The sequence below is a fragment of the Pleurodeles waltl genome, chromosome 9 (genome assembly GCF_031143425.1).
Source record: "Pleurodeles waltl isolate 20211129_DDA chromosome 9, aPleWal1.hap1.20221129, whole genome shotgun sequence".
NCBI classification, from domain to species: domain Eukaryota; kingdom Metazoa; phylum Chordata; class Amphibia; order Caudata; family Salamandridae; genus Pleurodeles; species Pleurodeles waltl.
In genome coordinates this window covers 887,080,305-887,098,598 of record NC_090448.1, presented here as the reverse complement: position 1 = coordinate 887,098,598, position 18,294 = coordinate 887,080,305, and the positions used below count along the sequence as shown (strand labels likewise).

The following is an 18,294-nucleotide window of genomic DNA, read 5'->3' as shown; positions in this document are numbered from 1 at the left end:
GTCTGAGACACCTTTCTGCATACCAAATTGCGACTTGCAATTTGCGAGTCGCAGGGACTCGCAAATTGCAAGTCGCAATTTGGTATATTGCTACATCTGGCCCTTATTCCTTGAATCTATTTTGCGCATATGTTACATTTATCTCTGCCGTTAGTCAGTTGAGTTGCTGATCAGGCTTAAACTAAATTAAGAATCATCTTTCTGTGGTCCTAAAACTTTGTTTTACGAATTACAGTGTGCAACTCGAGCAATGGGGGGTCGCGGTCAGCAGAAGGGACTATCCAAGTTGTAACACAAGGTACTCTAGGTCTCTTCACCTTTGTTAAGAATCATTTAGGAAATGCATCATCAGGGCTGGTGCTCAAGTCTGGCACATGATATGTGTATTGCTTAAGGTACTGCATATACTGACAGGGCAGCAACAACTACACATGAACATGCTTTATCAAGCAACTTGCCACATTTCTGTCTTCTGTAAACGTTCCTATTTTCCTTAACAAAATGCCCTGAGCTCTGACGAACACAAGTTCAGAAGTTTCAGAGGCACTCAGTTGTTTTTTGCTTCTCTCTTTGTGAGAAATGCACATCTGAAGTTCCATAGAGTATCCAGGTTTCATCTGTTTTCCGCAAATAAGGATGTTTGAATAGTGCTACCCGCAAACGCCAGCACATATCAGTAGTCATGTCAGATTTTAGTGAGCCTTGGGTATTCTTTGAACATAGCCTGGTGTCACAATCCGTTACCAACTAAAGGGACTTAGAATACACTCTTTCCTTGCTTGTCATCTTGAGATAGGGTGTTGAATAGCCTTCTACCTGATACCTCTAAGCAGCTACCCGGTTAAAGGAAGCCTGAGATCAAATATATTTATTGTGTTAAAATATTCCTTAAAATGTGACAGTCTACATTGTATCCACTTTGTAGTCAGCTTATTAGAAAACCTTTAAATGTTGACTGTGTGTGTGAACATAACTTCTAATGTAGTCATGCAGTGCATTCTGCACCTAATCTAATTTGCAAATAGTTATCAGTTTTATCTCTCTATGACCAGCTGAGAGTAAAGATTGTTTAATGCCACGTTTTGTATCTCTAGTAAATGATGTAGGCTTTTATTTATACATGTCAACACATATTATAAAGGTATATTAGATTTCTCTGTCTGTAAAGTTGTCTTTTTTTATTTAGATGTATCCATTTAAGCTATTTCTACGATGTCATCTGTTTCCTGCTTAAATGTAATGGTTAGATCCCAATTTTATATCTTTACTCTGTACTCTTTACACCAGTGAGTTAGCGTTATCTGTTCTGTGTTAGCTCACTGTGTTGAGAGTGTCAGCCTTATCGCTGGGCCAAAAAACATTAGGTAAATCATTACTTATGGTTTGCAAGCATTTACATATAATTCAAGGGAAGGCATACTTATTATTATTTTTTTTTTGCCACAAACAGAAGTCCGCTTTAGCTGTGTTCAAAAAAAAAAAAAGAAATCAGGATTGGAATTTTTCAAACATCCATTGGTCGTGGTTCCCTGGGCGGCATTTCCTATTTGGAAAAAAATAAGTATTTCATTTTGATTTTACATAATATTTTTACCAGGTACTGTTTTGATTGAACATTTCCTGGCCTGATGGCTGTTGTAAGGAAAATCGTTTTTATGTCTCGCCTCGACAGTGCATGTGCTGTCTCTTCAAGGCATGCTGTTTTCTATCAGTGGGCTTGGAGACTGCCCACTAAATACCATTAGTTGGTTTAAATGCCACTATCATTTATTTGCTTCATCTAGGTCAGCTGGCATAATCTCCCATCATCTTTGTGTGTTTGTGCCTCCCATTGAGCATGGCTGCATTACTTAAGTCGTTGAAATGTCCATTTTTGTAGGCACTACTTTTTTCTTTGGGCTTACGCTGTCAACAGGAATGCAGTGTTTTCAGCAGGCCGCCTTGTGTACGTCTCTCCCTTCCACACCTCTCCATATTGCTTGCTCTCACCCACCTGTCCTCTATTGATTTCCTTGTTGAGTTGACCCAAGCCCCTCGCTCCCACATTCAGTTGTCGCAAACCAAAAAAGTCAAATCCAGATAAATAACAAATGGCTGTCAAATGCCCCAGACCAGTGCAATTTCCCAATATCAATGGGACGCTGTGATGGGCAAACTAATTTACTAGCGACTTTGGTTGAGTAAAGAAATCAAAGTACCGAACCAACAAAGATATTTTTACACTATTGGAACCTATGCTCAACTGACTCAAGTGCCGTCAATGATTAATAATGGTCAAAGATTGCGTGCCAGCAACAAAATATTTTCGTTTGTCTACCCACTAACCTTCATTTCGCATTTCCATCCCCTCCATTATCTTGTTGCCCGCAACGCCTTCCCTCCCTCTGTGTTGCACCCCAGCTCCCACCTACCCAGCAATAAAAACACGTATTGGCAAAGCCAACAGGTGTCTCCGATGCAAGAACTATTGGAAAAAACAAACGGTATAAGGCAGCTAGTGCTGCAGCGTCATACCGCTTTTTTCATAGTGATACGATGCAGTACAGCTCTTTTTTTTCCCCATAACTTTCAGCCATGCTGTACACCAGCAGCAATACTATAGAAAATGGCTAAAAGACATTGACAAAGCCAATGACTCTCTCATAGGTGAGAATATTAGCTTTGCCAGTGCTTGTTGTTTCCTGTGAGGTCCAAGGTTTGATATTTGCCAGTTGTATTTTTCGGTCGAGTGACTGGTTCCTGTTTCATGATGGGTCACCTCCTGTCTGGCTGCTGATTTTCTGTTCATTCCTCCTAGTGCTCTAGTTTCCCATTTGGCCAAGTTAGAAAACAGACTGAAGAATCTTTTCAATAGTTGAGTCCTCTGTACGTCTGGAGGCCTGGATCCATGTCAGCAGTACATACAGTGACCCTAAACCAAACTTGTATTCACTGTAAGTGTTGATCCTGAAAATCTGTCAGTGATGCTGCTCTTCTAAAATTATGTTGGAAGCCCGTGTTTACATGACATTTCTAAGCACTGTATTTACCGCCAGGTGGATGTAGTGCTCTGATTTTTCTGACAGTACCTCTTGATTTTATTAAAACAAATAATTGCTGGAAACGCTTCTTATTTTCTGAGGCAAAGTTTTTAGACCATTAAAATACATTGTTGACTGTCATCGTATATATCTTCCCGAAATGCCTGCATCTCAGTTGTTACACTAACTACTCAGAGGTTGGAAGCCTGTGTTTCTTGCTCGCTTTAGATCCCATGCCAATCTTGCTACACTGTTATACACAAGATTTCAAACCCTTTAAGACAAAGAGAGCCCTTAAACAACTGCAATAACATTTTCTACATGTGTTTCCCTCTATTCAGTGTAGTGCCTCATTGGGTTACTCGTTTGTTTCAGAAATTGTTTATTACACAGTTGGGCTCATATTTGGGCCTCAGGGATAATCCGTATTAGGACCTGCATACACTGTGGAGCATTTGGGGCTCATCGACTGACAGTATTAGGAGGTTGCAGCCCATGAACTGACAATGTTGGTAGCTTGGAGCCTGCTGTTGAATGTATTGAGCTTGGGGCTTATTAACAGGCAATGTTAGGAGTTTGCAGACTATAAAATGCAGAGTTTAAAGAATTTAAGGCCCATGGACTGACGGTGATGTGAGCTTTAAGCACATTGACAGACCATGTGAGGAGCTATGGGCTAAGAGAAGACTTGTCTTCATGGATGTGCAGTGACTTGGAGCTCGATAATGTGAGAATCTTGCATCCCATTGATAGACAGTGTTGGGTTCTTACAATATATTGACTGTTATGGCTAGTGGCTCATGGACTGGTAGGAGGAGAACTTTGAATCCTATACACTGGCTGCATGGGAAGTCTGGGACTTGTGGATGTGCAGTGTTAGGAGCTGGAGGGCAAGTACCGATAAACCAAAGAGCATGGGTCCCATGTACTGACAGTGTTGAAAGCTGGAGCACCTTTACTGTCATTGCTAGTGGCTCTTTGAAAGTATAAGGAGTTTGGTCACAGGATGCATGGTGTGAGTAGCTTGGTGTACATGGATGCACAAGGCAAGGAGCATGAGGCACATGGGCTGGAGCATGATGAGCTCTGGCCCATCAGTGCATAATGGAAGGAGCTTTAGTGTCCATGGATGCACAGTGTAAGAAGGTTGGACTCTATGAGAGAAGCCTATTGTTAACTCCTGCGTTTCTTCCCTTTATTTGTTTGCACGTGTGTCATAAAATACTTATATAAAATTAATCATTTTTAAATGCATGATCTACTCCTGTCTTCTCGTAGAAAGGCTGCCTCCCCTATGCTCTGTTTACAAATCTGCCTGGCTGTAGAATTAGTTCAATATCTCTGGGAGGTATGTGGCTTGTTTACATCCCCGGCTAATGAACCATAATGGCCACGATGGAAAATGATGCATGAAATATGCATACTGTTTTAAGGAGAATTGTGCTGCTTTGATTTTGGTGCTGTTTATTAAAAAATTTAATAATGGATACCGGAGTGACTCCTGATTGTGCCTCAGTGGCGGCCAGCGGCCTAGGGAAGAGGTTTGTCCTTGGATCAGGATATTGGTTCGGTTAGTTGAGGGGAGCCCTAACCAGTTGTTTTCAAGTGAGAGCCAGAATCACATTGGTCTGCAGCAAAAATGGAAAGATTTCCCTAGCACGGTCACTTATGTTGTAGAAATGCATCGACCATGTCAATCATTTTAACTTTGAGTAACAAAAAACCTTTAGAAAGTTTCAATAAGGTGCAGAGAGCACGTACCAAATGAGCTTAATTTCCTCCCATTTCCTCTATTACGTAACCACAGAGCGGGTGAAGCCCGGACACCAGCATTTCAAATTTCCCTCACGAAACTGGTAAAAGGTGTGCAGAAGCAGTGCAAACTTCCCAGAAGTACACGAAGGCAATGCAACGGTAGTGCGAAGGTGCCAGTTGGCAGCCCCCTCAGCGAAGGCCCAGGTTGTGGCTTGTAGGAGGTGCGGCGCTCAGGCACAGAATAGCTGGGAAGGGAGAGCATGAAGGCAGAGCGCCATTTTGTGTTGTGGGTCAAGCAGCTGCGGTGTGGAGCTGAGCTGGCTGGGTTCCAGGTGCTGGTTTCCGTCGGACGGATGGCCAGCCAGACACCCAGCAAAGAGGTCAGGAACTTTGCGTTCATTTCCGGATGCAGAGGCGGTGATATCCATCTAGGATGAGCTGACATTAACAGTTGACAAAAACAGAGGGGGGGGGGGGGGCACTACAAGCCCTTGACCTTTCTGCAGCCTTTTACACTGTCCATCTTCATAGCCTTCTATGCAGGTTAGAAAAGCGCAGCATCCGAGTAAATATTGTAAGCTGCATGTCATCCTGTCTTGGAGATAGGCATAGCCTGGTAATAATGCCACTGTTCACCATTGTTCCTCATACGCCTCACTGTGGAGTCCCACAAGGGTCAATCCTTTCTCCACTACTGTTCAACTTAAACCTCGCCCCCTTACCAGATATGACTGGATCTTTCAACCTCATATGTCCCAGCTACACTGATGACAAGCAGAGTATCTTAAAACTAGAAAACAATAATAATTGACAAAGCCAAGTGGTGCCCAAAATATACCAGGCACCTTCTGGGGCCCAGGTACTCCTAAGTAGTGGAAAACTGAAGTGCAATGTCCGTTTCCCCTATGATTGCATTTTATGTCAATGTAGCCTGTGAAATGCTTTCTTTTATTGTTGCACAGCACCAATATTTGTTCAAACAACAATGATCGGCACTTTATTATGGCCTGCACGTATGTTAGACAGATTTGCCTGTGCTCTGGAAATTCTTGGTGCCTTTCAGGCAGTTATCTGATGGTATTGTTGCGTTTAAAGAACACTGCCACTTTATAAGTGTGTTCAGTCATTGAGAATTCGAATGGGTGACCATAAACGTAGAACTATTTAATTTTCTGGTCTTTTGAAAGGAATTGTAAAATCCCCGTCATTAACCTATGTGAATGAGTTTTGGATACAAAAGCCTTTTTTGCTTGCCTCAAGCACCGGCCTTTGTTAACCTTTGTAGAATATTTTTTGCAAAAATGTATACTTGGATTTGAGAACGACACCACGTTTTTCAGAATGGTGAGGGCCAGAGACCTACTTTTTAGGGCTGAAACTTGTCTTTTTGAGTCAGACATCTGAAACGGCTAACATTTTGCTGGTACATTTCCCGGGCTCGACTCAGTGTGCTCCCTGATTACTACTTACAGCCAAATCTTTGGTGGGAATGACCAGGTCACATGCTCTGCGAGACGTCTAGACTGGTTCCTTATGATGAAACTGCTGGAAGACATGGTGTGAAAAGAGGTCTTCTGAACATATCTTCTAATCTATTTTAAGATATTTTAAGTGACAGCTGAATATTGTGGTTCTTCACCTGGGCACAGGAATGTGACACCGCTCGCAATAATGATGTCTGTTTTGACCTTAGTGTAGGCGGATGCCCTTCATGGTTGGAAAGGCTTCTTGTAGGCGAATTTCTTGTTTACAAAGACAAACTCCTTCTCTTTAATAATATATTCGCTTCTACCAGTACTGGCGCTGCATATTTCAACGTCTGAGCACAGGTTTCCAAAATGACACAGGTACTAGATATGCACACAATTAAGCCCTCCTGATGGAAAGAGATTTTCGTTCCGCCAAAAAATAGTTTTGTACGTAAGGTTTCCAATTATTGTGAGAAGTTAATTGGAGGTAATAGGTCCTGTCCTAGCATGTTTTCGTTTAATGAACAAAATAAAAATAATATTCAGGAATTCTTTAATTTAGTTTTACCTAATTTATCACATTTTATTCGTTTTTCGGTTTTAAAAAAATGAGGGTGTTGGAGTCTCCCAGCATAGATGGTGGAAGCAGGCCCGCCTCTGGTGGATAGTCGAAAGCTGCCCAGAGATGTCCGTCTGAACACCAGTTAGACTTAGCAAGTTGTGACAATGGCTTTATAGGTTTGGCTTTAGCCACAAGGCCTTCGATATGTTTTATATATGAATTACCAGAATGGAAGGTAATCGGGGAACTGTTAACCCCTATCTGCCAGGCCTTTTCCCCCTCCTGTGCCGAGCCTTTTTCTGGCTATTTGGGGCATTTCGCACTTAGGCCCTCATAACTTTTTGTTCACATAAGCTACCCACGCCAAATTTGCGTCCTTTTTTTTCCCCAACATCCTAGGGATTCTAGAGGTACCCAGACTTTGTGGGTTCCCCTGAAGGAGACCAAGAAATTAGCCAAAATACAGTGACAATTTTTTATTATTTTTTTTAAATGGGAAAAAAGGGCTGCAGAAGGCAGCTCATGTTTTTTTCCCTGAAAATGGCATCAACAAAGGGTTTGCGGTGGCAAGATCACCATCTTCCCAGCTTCCAGGAACAGACAGACTTGAATTGGAAAACCCAATTTTTCAATACAATTTTGACATTTTACTGGGACATACCCCATTTTTACTATTTTTTGTACTTTCAGCCTCCTTCCACTTAGTGACCAAAATGGGTGAGAAACCAATGCTGGATCCCAGACAGCTAAACATTTCTGAAAAGTAGACAAAATTCTGAATTCTGCAAGGGGTCATTTGTGTACATCCTACAAGTGTTTCCTACAGAAAATAACAGCCGTAATAAACAAATAGTGTAATTGGGGTGAAAAAAACAGCCATTTTTCTCCACGTTTTTCTCTGTAACTTTTTCCTACGATGTCAGATTTTTGAAAGCAATATGCCTTTCCGTCAGCTGGACTCTTCTGGTTACGGTGATATATAGGGCTTGTAGGTTCATCAAGAACTCTAGGTACCCAGAGCCAATAAATGAGCTGCACCTTGCAATGGTTTTTTATTATATACTGGGTATACAGCAATTCATTTGCTGAAATATTAAAAGTGAAAAATAGGTATCAAGAAAACCTTTGTATTTCCAAAATGGCCACAAGATGAGGTGTTGAGAAGCAGTGGTTATTTGCACGTCTCTGAATTCCGGGGTGTCCATACTAGCATGTGAATTACAGGGCATTTCTCAAATAGACGTCTTTTTTACACACTGCCTTACATTTGGAAGGAAAAAATGTAGAGAAAGACAAGGGGCAATAACACTTGTTTTGCTATTTTTGTGTTCCCCCAAGTCTCCCGATAAAAATGGTACCTCACTTGTGTGGGCAGGCCTAGCGCCCACGAAAGGAAATGGCCCAAAAAACAACGTGGACAAATCACATGTTTTCACAGAAAACAGAGGTGTTTTTTGCAAAGTTCCTACCTGTGGATTTTGGCAGAAATGGTCTAAATACAATTTACCCCCCCCCCCTCCCGGGGAGCGACCCTTGCCTAATGGGTCGCTCCCCATCTCTAAAAAAAAAAAAAAAAAAAAAAAAAACACACAAACAAATGTTGCCCTGGCGCCTAGAGGTTTCTGCCCCCCCCTGGGGGCAGATCGGCCTAATTAAAATAGGCTGATCTGCCCCCAGGGGGGGCAGAAATGGCCTAAAATAAATTTGCCCCCCAGGGGAACAACCCTTGCCTAAGGGGTTGCTCCCCTTGCGTTAAATTCACGGAAAAGAAAACTCCCTGGTGTCTAGTGGTTTCTGCCCCCCTTGGGGGCAGATTGGCCTCATAAAAATAGGCCAATCTGCCCCCAAGGGGGGCAGAAATGGCCTAAATATAATTTGCCCCCTAGGGGAGCGACCCTTGCCTAAGGGGTCGCTCCCCACCTAAAAAATACAAAACAAAACAAAAAAAAATGCTCCCTGGTGCCTAGAGGTTTCTGCCCCCCCCCCTGGGGGCAGGTCTGCCTAATTATAGCCCCCCCCCCCCCCCCTGGGAGTGACCCTTGCCCAAGGGGTCACTCCCTCATGCCAATTTCATTAAAAAAATAAAATCCCTGGTGTCTGATGGGCGTTTTAGCAGCCGGATTGCTTGCAGTCCGGCTGCCAAAATGCTGAGAGAGACTTCAAAGGGAAGGTAATAACTATCCTTCCCTTTGAAGTCTCTCGGCCTCCTCCACGTGATCGGAAGAGAAATGCTTTTGCATTTTTCTTCCTCCGCTTCCAGCGCGATGGGAGGAGGCCTTGTGACAATCGGAGGGGGTGGGGGGTGTCAGGGGTGGAAGGGGAAGGGCTTGCCCTTCCATCCCTGCCTTGGGGGGGGTGGGGGGAAACCCTACAGAGGGAGCGCTAGCGCTCCCTCTGAGCTCTGTGCCCAGGACGTAACCATTACGTCCTTGGAACAGAAGGGGTTAAAGGCTGCTGTGTCTCTGCTGTAGCATTGATTTGTACGAGACACTTTATGTTCGCTGAGGCCCCACAGACCTTTTTACGGTCGAGCCTGCGTCGCTTGCGCATGCATTCCGCTTGCGAGACGCTTTAGTAGTTACAAAAGGGCTCGGAGCCCCATCCATGTCAAGTCAGTGTCTTTCATTGGTTCGTGAGCTTGCCTGTTAAAATCTGCTTGCTTTCATTAGTGGAAGGTATGCATACGTCATGCTTTTTTCGGTGGTTAGCCTTCCTCGAGCGTGGCGACCAAGTATTGAAAACATGTGAGGCTTGCTGTTTTCCGTCCTATTTGTGGACTACTTTTTATCTTTTTTCACAGCGCGATCTCGCTTGGCAGAATTTGAGCGCTTTCCATGACATTGACCCTGTTACATAGTTAATTGCACTTCTGCCGGTTACGTAGATAATTGCACTTTTGCCAATAGGTTTCACTATGAGTGAACTGTAGTAGTGCAATCACGCTCTTTTTTTTCCCATTTAATGTGGCAAGAAGAGTCCGGTTGGGAGGTTACAACTGCTAATAACTCTAACTTGGAGAAATGCGAGACCCGTTACATTGCAAATGCTTGTTTCTCTCTCTGCTGATCTACTACTGGGTTCAAGCCCAACCACAGCCCTTCCAAATCATTTAAAGGCACAGCACTAGAATTCTAAAGCACGATGGCCCCAAGCAGTACAGCTACAACAATCTAACGCCCTAGCCCCCTGGGACCCACAACACTAACCGCAGTATCATGTTTTTTCCTGATTCTGATATTGAGGGAAAGCCTGGGGTCCTGTGGTTCTCTAATACAAGCCGAGTCCTCGCCCACATACACCCTAAAGTTTATTTTTGGTGTGGCCGATATTAAAAGCAGGAGTAAATGCCTGATGTGAGTCTTGCCTGAGTGATAGATAATACTTTAAACCTATCCGTGTAAACTTTAGGTCCCTGCAGACTCTACAGTAAATAAAATAAACACCAGGAATAAGAGAGTTGAAAAACAGGAATGAACACTTCTGACCTGGGAATTGGCACCGACTGACCTTGTAATGAAACGTTTTAGCAGGAAACATTGCTCTGTAATGAGAGAAAGGTCTTTGTGCAATAGATTTTGGAGATAATCGACAAATAGCAGAAAAACTGCGTCAGTGTAGAGTAATCGTTTACTGATTATGTAGGTGGGACAAAGGTCGCAGGTTTAGTCCTTCAAGAGAGCCCAGGGACACGAAAGGAGCCATCTGACTCTTTGTAAGCACAAGGCAACTCGCCTACTCCCTGCTGCATCCCCTGTCGAGTTTTGATACAGAATTACAACATTTTAAGAAACGTACTGAACATTGTCCTGGCCCTGCGAGCACATATCAAGCTGATAAAATATTCTTGTTGGTTGACGTTTCTGTAGGCCAGAGGTTGAAATCCCAGCAGGGCTGATTACACCTGTAGATCCTTCGGCGTTTGGTCAAACGGACCCTTAACTTTTGTTAGAACAACACCTATTACCACTACATCCAGAAACAGTGCGTTTGTGGCATGCGGTTTTCAAATGGTCAATATTACATCATTCTAGCCTGCTGCAGAGGGCCACGCCATTTGTTAAAGGCCTTGAACCAGAGTTGTAGCGGAGCAGAGGGATTCCAAAGGCATTTCAGCATTCTAGTCCGTGTGGTTTTAATGTTCTAAATTCAAAGGGAAGAAACAGAAACTCGTCGAATGTCTCTGCAGCAGGTTTGCATCGGCCACTGTTGGCTTGAGTCACTCGAGGGTCTTGTGTGGGGCGCTCAGCATTCCAGTGTTTTACTACTGCTTAGAGACTTGAAATTTCGTCAGTTGATAAAGCGTATGTGTTAGCCCCCAAGGCCAGCTATACAGGAACGATCTTGGCAACCCACTGTCGACCTCAGAGTCTTGAAGTTGCTCACAAACTAAGAACCCAGAAACAGAATTCCTGCCCTTATTCCAACCCTAAGCAACACTACAAGAGTGAGTAACATTCTTGTGTTTGTTCCTCTTTGACCAAAGAAGGGGTTTTAGCCACTAAAATGATTACAATAGATGTGGCAAAGAAAACAAAATCAACAATTTGTGAACAAACTCCTGTGTCCTTTCTGCAAGGCAATCATTTGTTGCTCTACATATTAAAAATATTGTATTTATCTTAAGATATTGTCAGGGACTCTAAGCAGGGCTGACTGGCTCAGAACCCGATGGCTGACATGTGGTCTTGCTTCCATCGCAGGAATTGCTAAAATGCAAGCATGCCTTAAAGCAAGGTGGTGGATTTCTGTGTCCTGAGAGAGTTACCCATTCAACAGATTCTGCAATGGCAAAGGTGGTGCCTTTGCTATGAAGGAGTGCTCAAAAAGTCATCATTCAGACCAAAGAAAGACTCCACAAGCCCACCTGTGGTGTAAAGCTAAAGTAAGGACTCTGGTCCTAACAAAGCAGGAAGTTTGACTTGCTAATGTGTGTGTGTGTGTATATATATATATATAATATGAATGAGAAGACCGATTCCAATATTGCAAGCGTACACTCGTCCCACCAATCCTGTACCTCGTCGATGTGCGTTTGTTCAGATAACGTGTACTTATGAAGAGGTCTGCAGTTTTGGTCACATGTATAGCTACAGCGAGGTACAGATGTACATATAGGATGTTCTCCAATCCCTGCCAACTAACAAGGGTTGATTAGCTTACATACACCTTTCCAGCCAAATGTCAATTCATAAAAACTCCAACATAGGTCAGTTGAAACTGTACACCCACTGGCCCCTGCTGACATTACACCGATGCCCCCTCGACCTATCCTAGGACAGTGAAAATCAACGTCATAAGAAATGTAGCACATTGTGTGTCTTCTGGTCGGTCTTTCCCTTTTAGCACACATTGCGTGCTCTGATCATGAGATAAATGTGCAGCTATCTGGCAATGCAATGTAGGGCAGAATCCCAGCAGGGCTGGCTAGCCTGTCCAGCGTGTACTCCTGCTTTGTCTCTGTTCGCTCGCCGCACAGAAGTGGGGCAGGTCACATTATCTGGTTGCCCTGCGCTGTGATGATGCTTCACAACTAGATCAATGTGAAATGGAATAACAAAGCAAGAGGCTTTTTAACCCTGTTGAGGCTGAGGATACCCGGGGATGTTGGTGAATGCATGTGAGGGGAAATAATGTGTTCAAAGACTTTAATCTGACCATGGTCAGACTTTTAGTTTGTAACAGCGTGCTGCAAATAGAGAGGCAGAGTGGAAAAAAACCCTGGTAAATTGACCGTTAACCCTGGTGAACACAAAATCCTTTTGTAGTAGGTAACTGCGACGAAAATACTATACGGGATAAATATATAATTCCTTATTTTGTAAGGATATTAGAAGTTACCAGATAGTTTGATAACCATGTAGAGGAAGGAGCAAGTCAGACAGAAGAGTACCTTGAAAAATGCCCAGAACTCGGAGTATCCTTTTGACCTCAGTAGTATTTATTTCAGTATAATACGTTGTCAAACAGAAGGTTACCTTCCCGACCCTCTAAATTCTTCATCTCCTGCCTCTTGCTATGGCCACAGGTATGTAGAATAAACGTGTAGTCCCTGCTGGGAAATAAACATCCCAGTATACATCCTGCATGATTTGCTGACACCTCAAGCAGTGAAATGTAAGTCGCTTTCGAGAAATGGGTGTGAATTATCGCCTGTGTTAGCTGGCTTCCTGCCAATGGGCTCCGGCAGTGCCCAACGCAAGCATTCTGTCATAAATATCTACGCTAATGGAAGTGAGTTGTGGAGGAAAATATTTCAGAAGAAAGGCAGCTGAACACTAGTTTTCGTGTTGACTAGTTAAACGTCATTCAAAATCCTTGCCAGCGCCCTGGCCTCAGGCACCATGATATCACACTCCAATTGTAATAACTTTACAGTAGAGTAGTTATGTCACATTCTTATTACAGGTAGCATGCGATGTCACAATAACATTGTAATAAAGAAATTAGAAGGTGATTTATGTACAGCTTTTGCACGCTTAGTTTGACATGAGATTTGTAAAATGTTCAAATCCCCCAAAAAGAGCGCGTCCAGTCTCTAATCCCCAGGCTGTTGCTGCAGAAGGAGGAAGAAGAACTAAATCAATAGCAAAAAAAATACACGTTTAGAGTAGTTTGCTGACCCGACCAACTTCTATGTAGGAGAAAGCATATAGCTCCAGGGTTTGGCTGTGATAGCAGTAAAATTACAGCCACCTAAACAAGCCCACTGAAATCTGAAAACACAAGATCAGCCTATTCAGGTGCAAGAGATCTGCTAGGTAACCAGTGAATGACGTGTTTCTGGATGTAGCTAGACAAAAAAAACTAGTGTGCCTCATGACACAATCTAAAATACTGTGAAAACACGTTTTTAAATGGGGCAGCCATTGCAGGGATTCAAGATGAGCTGAGATTCCAACAAGACTGAGGTCCTCATCCTCGGCTCCACCCCCTCCTCATGGAATGACTCCTGGTGGCCTGCCACACTGGGACCCGCACCGACACCCACCGACCGACCATGCACGCAACCTGGGACTCATCACTATCAATGACCCAGCAAGCCACGGCCATCTCCTCCTCTGCTTCAACACCCTCCGCATGCTTCGTAAGATCTAGAAATGGATTCCCACTGAAACCAGAAGGACGGTCACTCAAGCCCTCGTAAGCAGCAAATTGGACTATGGCAATGCCCTCTACGCAGGAACCACGGCCAAGTTCCAGAAAAGACTGCAACACATAAAGAATGCCTCCGCACACCTCATCCTGGACATCCCCCGCCACTGCCACATCACAGCCCACCTGAGAGACAGTCAACAAGAGAATCACGTTCAAACTCCTCACCCACGCTCACAAGGCACTGCACAACACTGGACCAGAATACCTCAACAGACTGCTTGCCTGCTACACCCCGACCCGACAGATTTGTTCCTCCGACCTTGTCCTCGTCACCGTCCCACGCATCCGCAGAACGACCTCCGGTGGCAGACTGTTCTCCCACCTCGCCGCCAAGACGTGGAACACTCTTTCCCACCCACCTGTGTTAGACACAGGACCTACTTACCTTCAGGAGACATCTCAAGACATGGCTGTTCGAGCAGTAGCAGCCCCCACCTGCTTCAACACCCTCCGCATGCTTCGTAAGATCTACAAATGGATCCCCACTTAAACCAGAAGGACGGTCACTCAAGCCCTTGTAAACAGCAAATTGGACTATGGCAATGCCCTCTACGCAGGAACCACGGCCAAGTTCCAGAAAAGACTGCAACGCATACAGAACGCCTCCGCACACCTCATCCTGGACATCCCCCGCCACTGCCACATCACAGCCCGCCTGGGAGACCGTCAACAAGAGAATCACTTTCAAACTCCTCACCCACGCTCACAAGGCACTGCACAACACTGGACCAGAATAGCTCAACAGACAGCTCTCCTGCTACACCCCGACTCGACAGCTTCGTTCTGCCGACCTTACCCTTGTCATCGTCCCACGCATCGGCAGAACGACTGCCGTTGGCAGACCGTTCTCCCACCCTGCCACCAAGACGTGGAACACTCTTCCCACCCACCTGTGTTAGACACAGGACCTACTTACCTTCAGGAGACATCTCAAGACATGGCTGTTCGAGCAGTAGAAGCCCATCTTCCCCTCAGCGCCTTGAGACCCTCACAGGTGAGTAGTATGCTTTTACAAATACTCTGAGATTGCAAGAGCTTTTGTTTAAACCAAGAATCTGCAGAGCAGTTACCTGCTGAGTACGCAGTATTGTGCTGTCATACATCCGGCCAAGCTAAGATAAAAGGAGTTGCAGTAGTCAAGACGCGAAAAACTAAGCGACTTGACTGCGGTCTTCCTGTGTAAGTGACCAGGCGTAGAGCAGTGACCTTTGGATAGACACAAAGAATCAAGAAGCTGGTAGAAGAAAGTGTGTGTTTTGCAGTCTTGAAGTAATATCAGTAATGATGATGCCAGGATTCTGTAGCTGTGACACCCCCAGTGGACGACCACCAGTGGAAAGTCCAAGAAAAGTGGCATTCGAAAACCTAGAGCTCAGCCATGTCTGTTTTTGTAAGGAACTGTAATTCATCCAGTTACGATGTGCATGCAATCCTTAAACTTAAGTAGCCCAGTGTTATTATAACCATTCAAATGCAGCACAAGCTGGGTATTGTCTGCATAAGCAGCTTCTGAGTATTGTAGAACTACTTACTAAAGCTGCTCTCTCTGCAACAATTGGTTGGATTTCTCATCCGAACCGGCTGGGAAAAATCATTTCTAGAATTGAATATCGGGGCAAGACTTATCAAGGTTGTGAAATATTTGGAGACGGATTGGCTTTTAGGATTCGAAAGTGGCAGCACTAGGCACAGAAACTCCATCTGAAACTTCAGGTCGGGCTGCGAAGGTCGTCTCCAAGGACCCAGCTCTAAGAGGCTCTTTGCCGGATTACGCATAATGTACCTGGTAAATCTTTCAGAGATGACGAGGAGGCACGTGCAACCGTCAGATCCCCAAACTGTCAAGCGCGCCACGAGCGTGGACCAGTGCTCGCGCCCACTCCTCCCCAGCGTGCGTCTGGCTCATTTGTTGGTTAACTGGGGTCTTGGTGTTAGCGCGTCCCACACACCGAGTCTGGACACAGCACAGCAGTGGTCAAACGTTTCACGCAGCAGAGCAGGCAACACTGTGCGAGCTGCGTGAAAAGTTCGTTCATGGTTCGAGGCATTTCCACTATATATATTTCTTCTTTTCTGCAGCGACAAAAAGAGTTACCCGTCGGCCATTCCACGCCTCAGTAGCTAGCCAGCTCATAGTTACTGTTTCATCAAAGAAGTACTATAATTGTATCCCCTTTGACAGTAACGAGCTTGGCGTCCGGACATTGTTGAAAAGACTGATGCCTGGTCGTTGACACTTGGGAAGGGAGACTAACAAAAACATTCTCCCACTTGCCATGTGAAATGCACTTTTTTGCACATGCATAGATTCACAGAACTATATTTGCGTTTATAACCTGCGAATGCACCTTTGGTGGAAAATGTGCACTATGGAGGTCCAGAATTGTCCCCGACGCATATCCTGGTACATCCATTACTCAGAAAGGAAAGCGTTGATGTGTGCACCTGGCTCACAAAGTGGTCATCTGCGTAGGTGCGGTGAACAGTATCCGACACTGACTGAGGACAGCCCCGATGACCATAGCCCCCCTGGCACTCCACTGCTCGTGACTTGAGCAGTAATGTTGTAAATTGGAGAAGTGTGGCTCAATGGTTAGAGCGGCAGACCCTGAAGCAGAGATCTGGCTCAAGACCAGGGTTCAAGTCCCGCTTCGGCAGGTCTTGGGCTCAATTCCCCTTGACCAGATAATTCTCGCCTCGGTGCCTAATCTAATTCATGGGTCCCACTCTGCAACTCTGGGCAATAGCTTGCTTAATCTCCACAACGGCCCCAACAGCGCTTGGATGCCTGGCTTCACCCTGGGGGTGCTCAGGAGTGGGCGCCTCACAGGGAAAAGCCAGGAGGGGTTCCATAGCGGTATGAGTACAGCGCCTTGAGACCCTAACGGGTGAGTAGTGCGCTATACAAGTGCTAATTTACATTTACATTTTTAAATATAATTCAGTGCAGCCATGGCTCACAAGGTTGAGATCGGGGTGGAGGCAGGATAGAATCCTGGTGACATCAGCAGGCCTGGTCACAGATCATGTGACCTGAGAGTCAATGGCTATTAGAGCATTGGTCGCGTGGATGCTGCGCCTCTTTGCATGGATTCGCAGCCCGCCATCTGAAAATGCGAAGGACACATGTGAGTGTAACACCTGCCTGTACTGCCTGGCCCTTCCCTCCCTCAAATGCAGAGGATGAGGTGGTGAATAAAGAAAATATGTCAATGCGTTTGAAGTGTGTTGTGGTAATTTCACAGTTCTCCCCTATGGTAATTTAGCAGCGTTGTCTACTAGTATCCCCACCATGGTTAGGATATAAGGGAACACATAAAATAAGTGTCTGAGTATTCCTCTCCTATAGCACACAGTCCAGCAAGTTGAAAACTGTATACCTTGGACATCTTAGACAGAGATAAGGGAATCTGCTCTACTAAGTGCACTGCCTTGATGTTGAAGTTAGCACTTTATAACCCGGATGTGACTTTGAAATCCTTTCGTTGAGTATTTTTCAAAACGCACACTGAGCTTGTTCTTAGAATTTTTGTAACACAACGGGCTTCCAGCAGATATTTCTTCTCTCCCATCCATGAGTCTTTTAATGCTTTTAAAATGGGACACTTGTGCAGCTCTAACCAACAAATGTTAAAGAAGCCATATATATTTTGATTTTTTTCCATGTGCCCATACATTGAGCCACGGCCGGAGAACTAAGCAGATAACCTGGAACTTCTTTTGAAAGTATATTAAAACTTCGTGTTATGGTTTTATTTTTTTGTCAGATTTGCAGGCCTGTAAATTAGATCGGTTACTATGACCCAGTTTAGGCAAAAAAAAGTCGACCTCAGAATGAGCAAAGGTGCAGTAATTTCTGTTAAGATCCTGTCCTGTGGCCAGCAGGTTAAATTGAGTTATGAGCAGCAATAGCTTAATTTATCAACTTTTATTAAGTTTGTCCAACGTCCAGTGTAGCTTGGCAATTAACTTTATGATTTACATCAAAAGTTAAGGAACGAGTAATAGTTCAAATCAGTTAATAAGAGTACAAAATCAGTGTAGGACCCATCGTGGTAGAATGTCTGTGCATGTTGCAGTACAGCTAAGTTTCAGATGTGTGAAGAACACACTATTTCGATGTTTCCCAAACTTGGGATCTCCCTCTCTGAGTCCACTTTCATGAAAGTGGGTGGCCATTAATAAGAATAAAAAGAAAAAATAATTCTCACACTGTAATAGCACAGTTTGTCCCATGAATGAATGTGAACAGTGCGTATTGAAAGATACAGCAACAATGTTCTATAAACTTAATTATAGGATTTGCAGTTGTACTAATTACGTTTTCTGTACG

At 44.4% G+C, this 18,294-nt stretch overlaps 1 protein-coding gene across 1 annotated transcript in view; it reads left to right on the top strand.

The window, feature by feature from the left end:
• The window catches only part of ITPK1 (inositol-tetrakisphosphate 1-kinase), a 480,681-nt gene that overhangs the window by 133,511 nt on the left and 328,876 nt on the right, over positions 1-18,294 (top strand). The gene's annotated exons all lie outside the window — the stretch shown is intronic.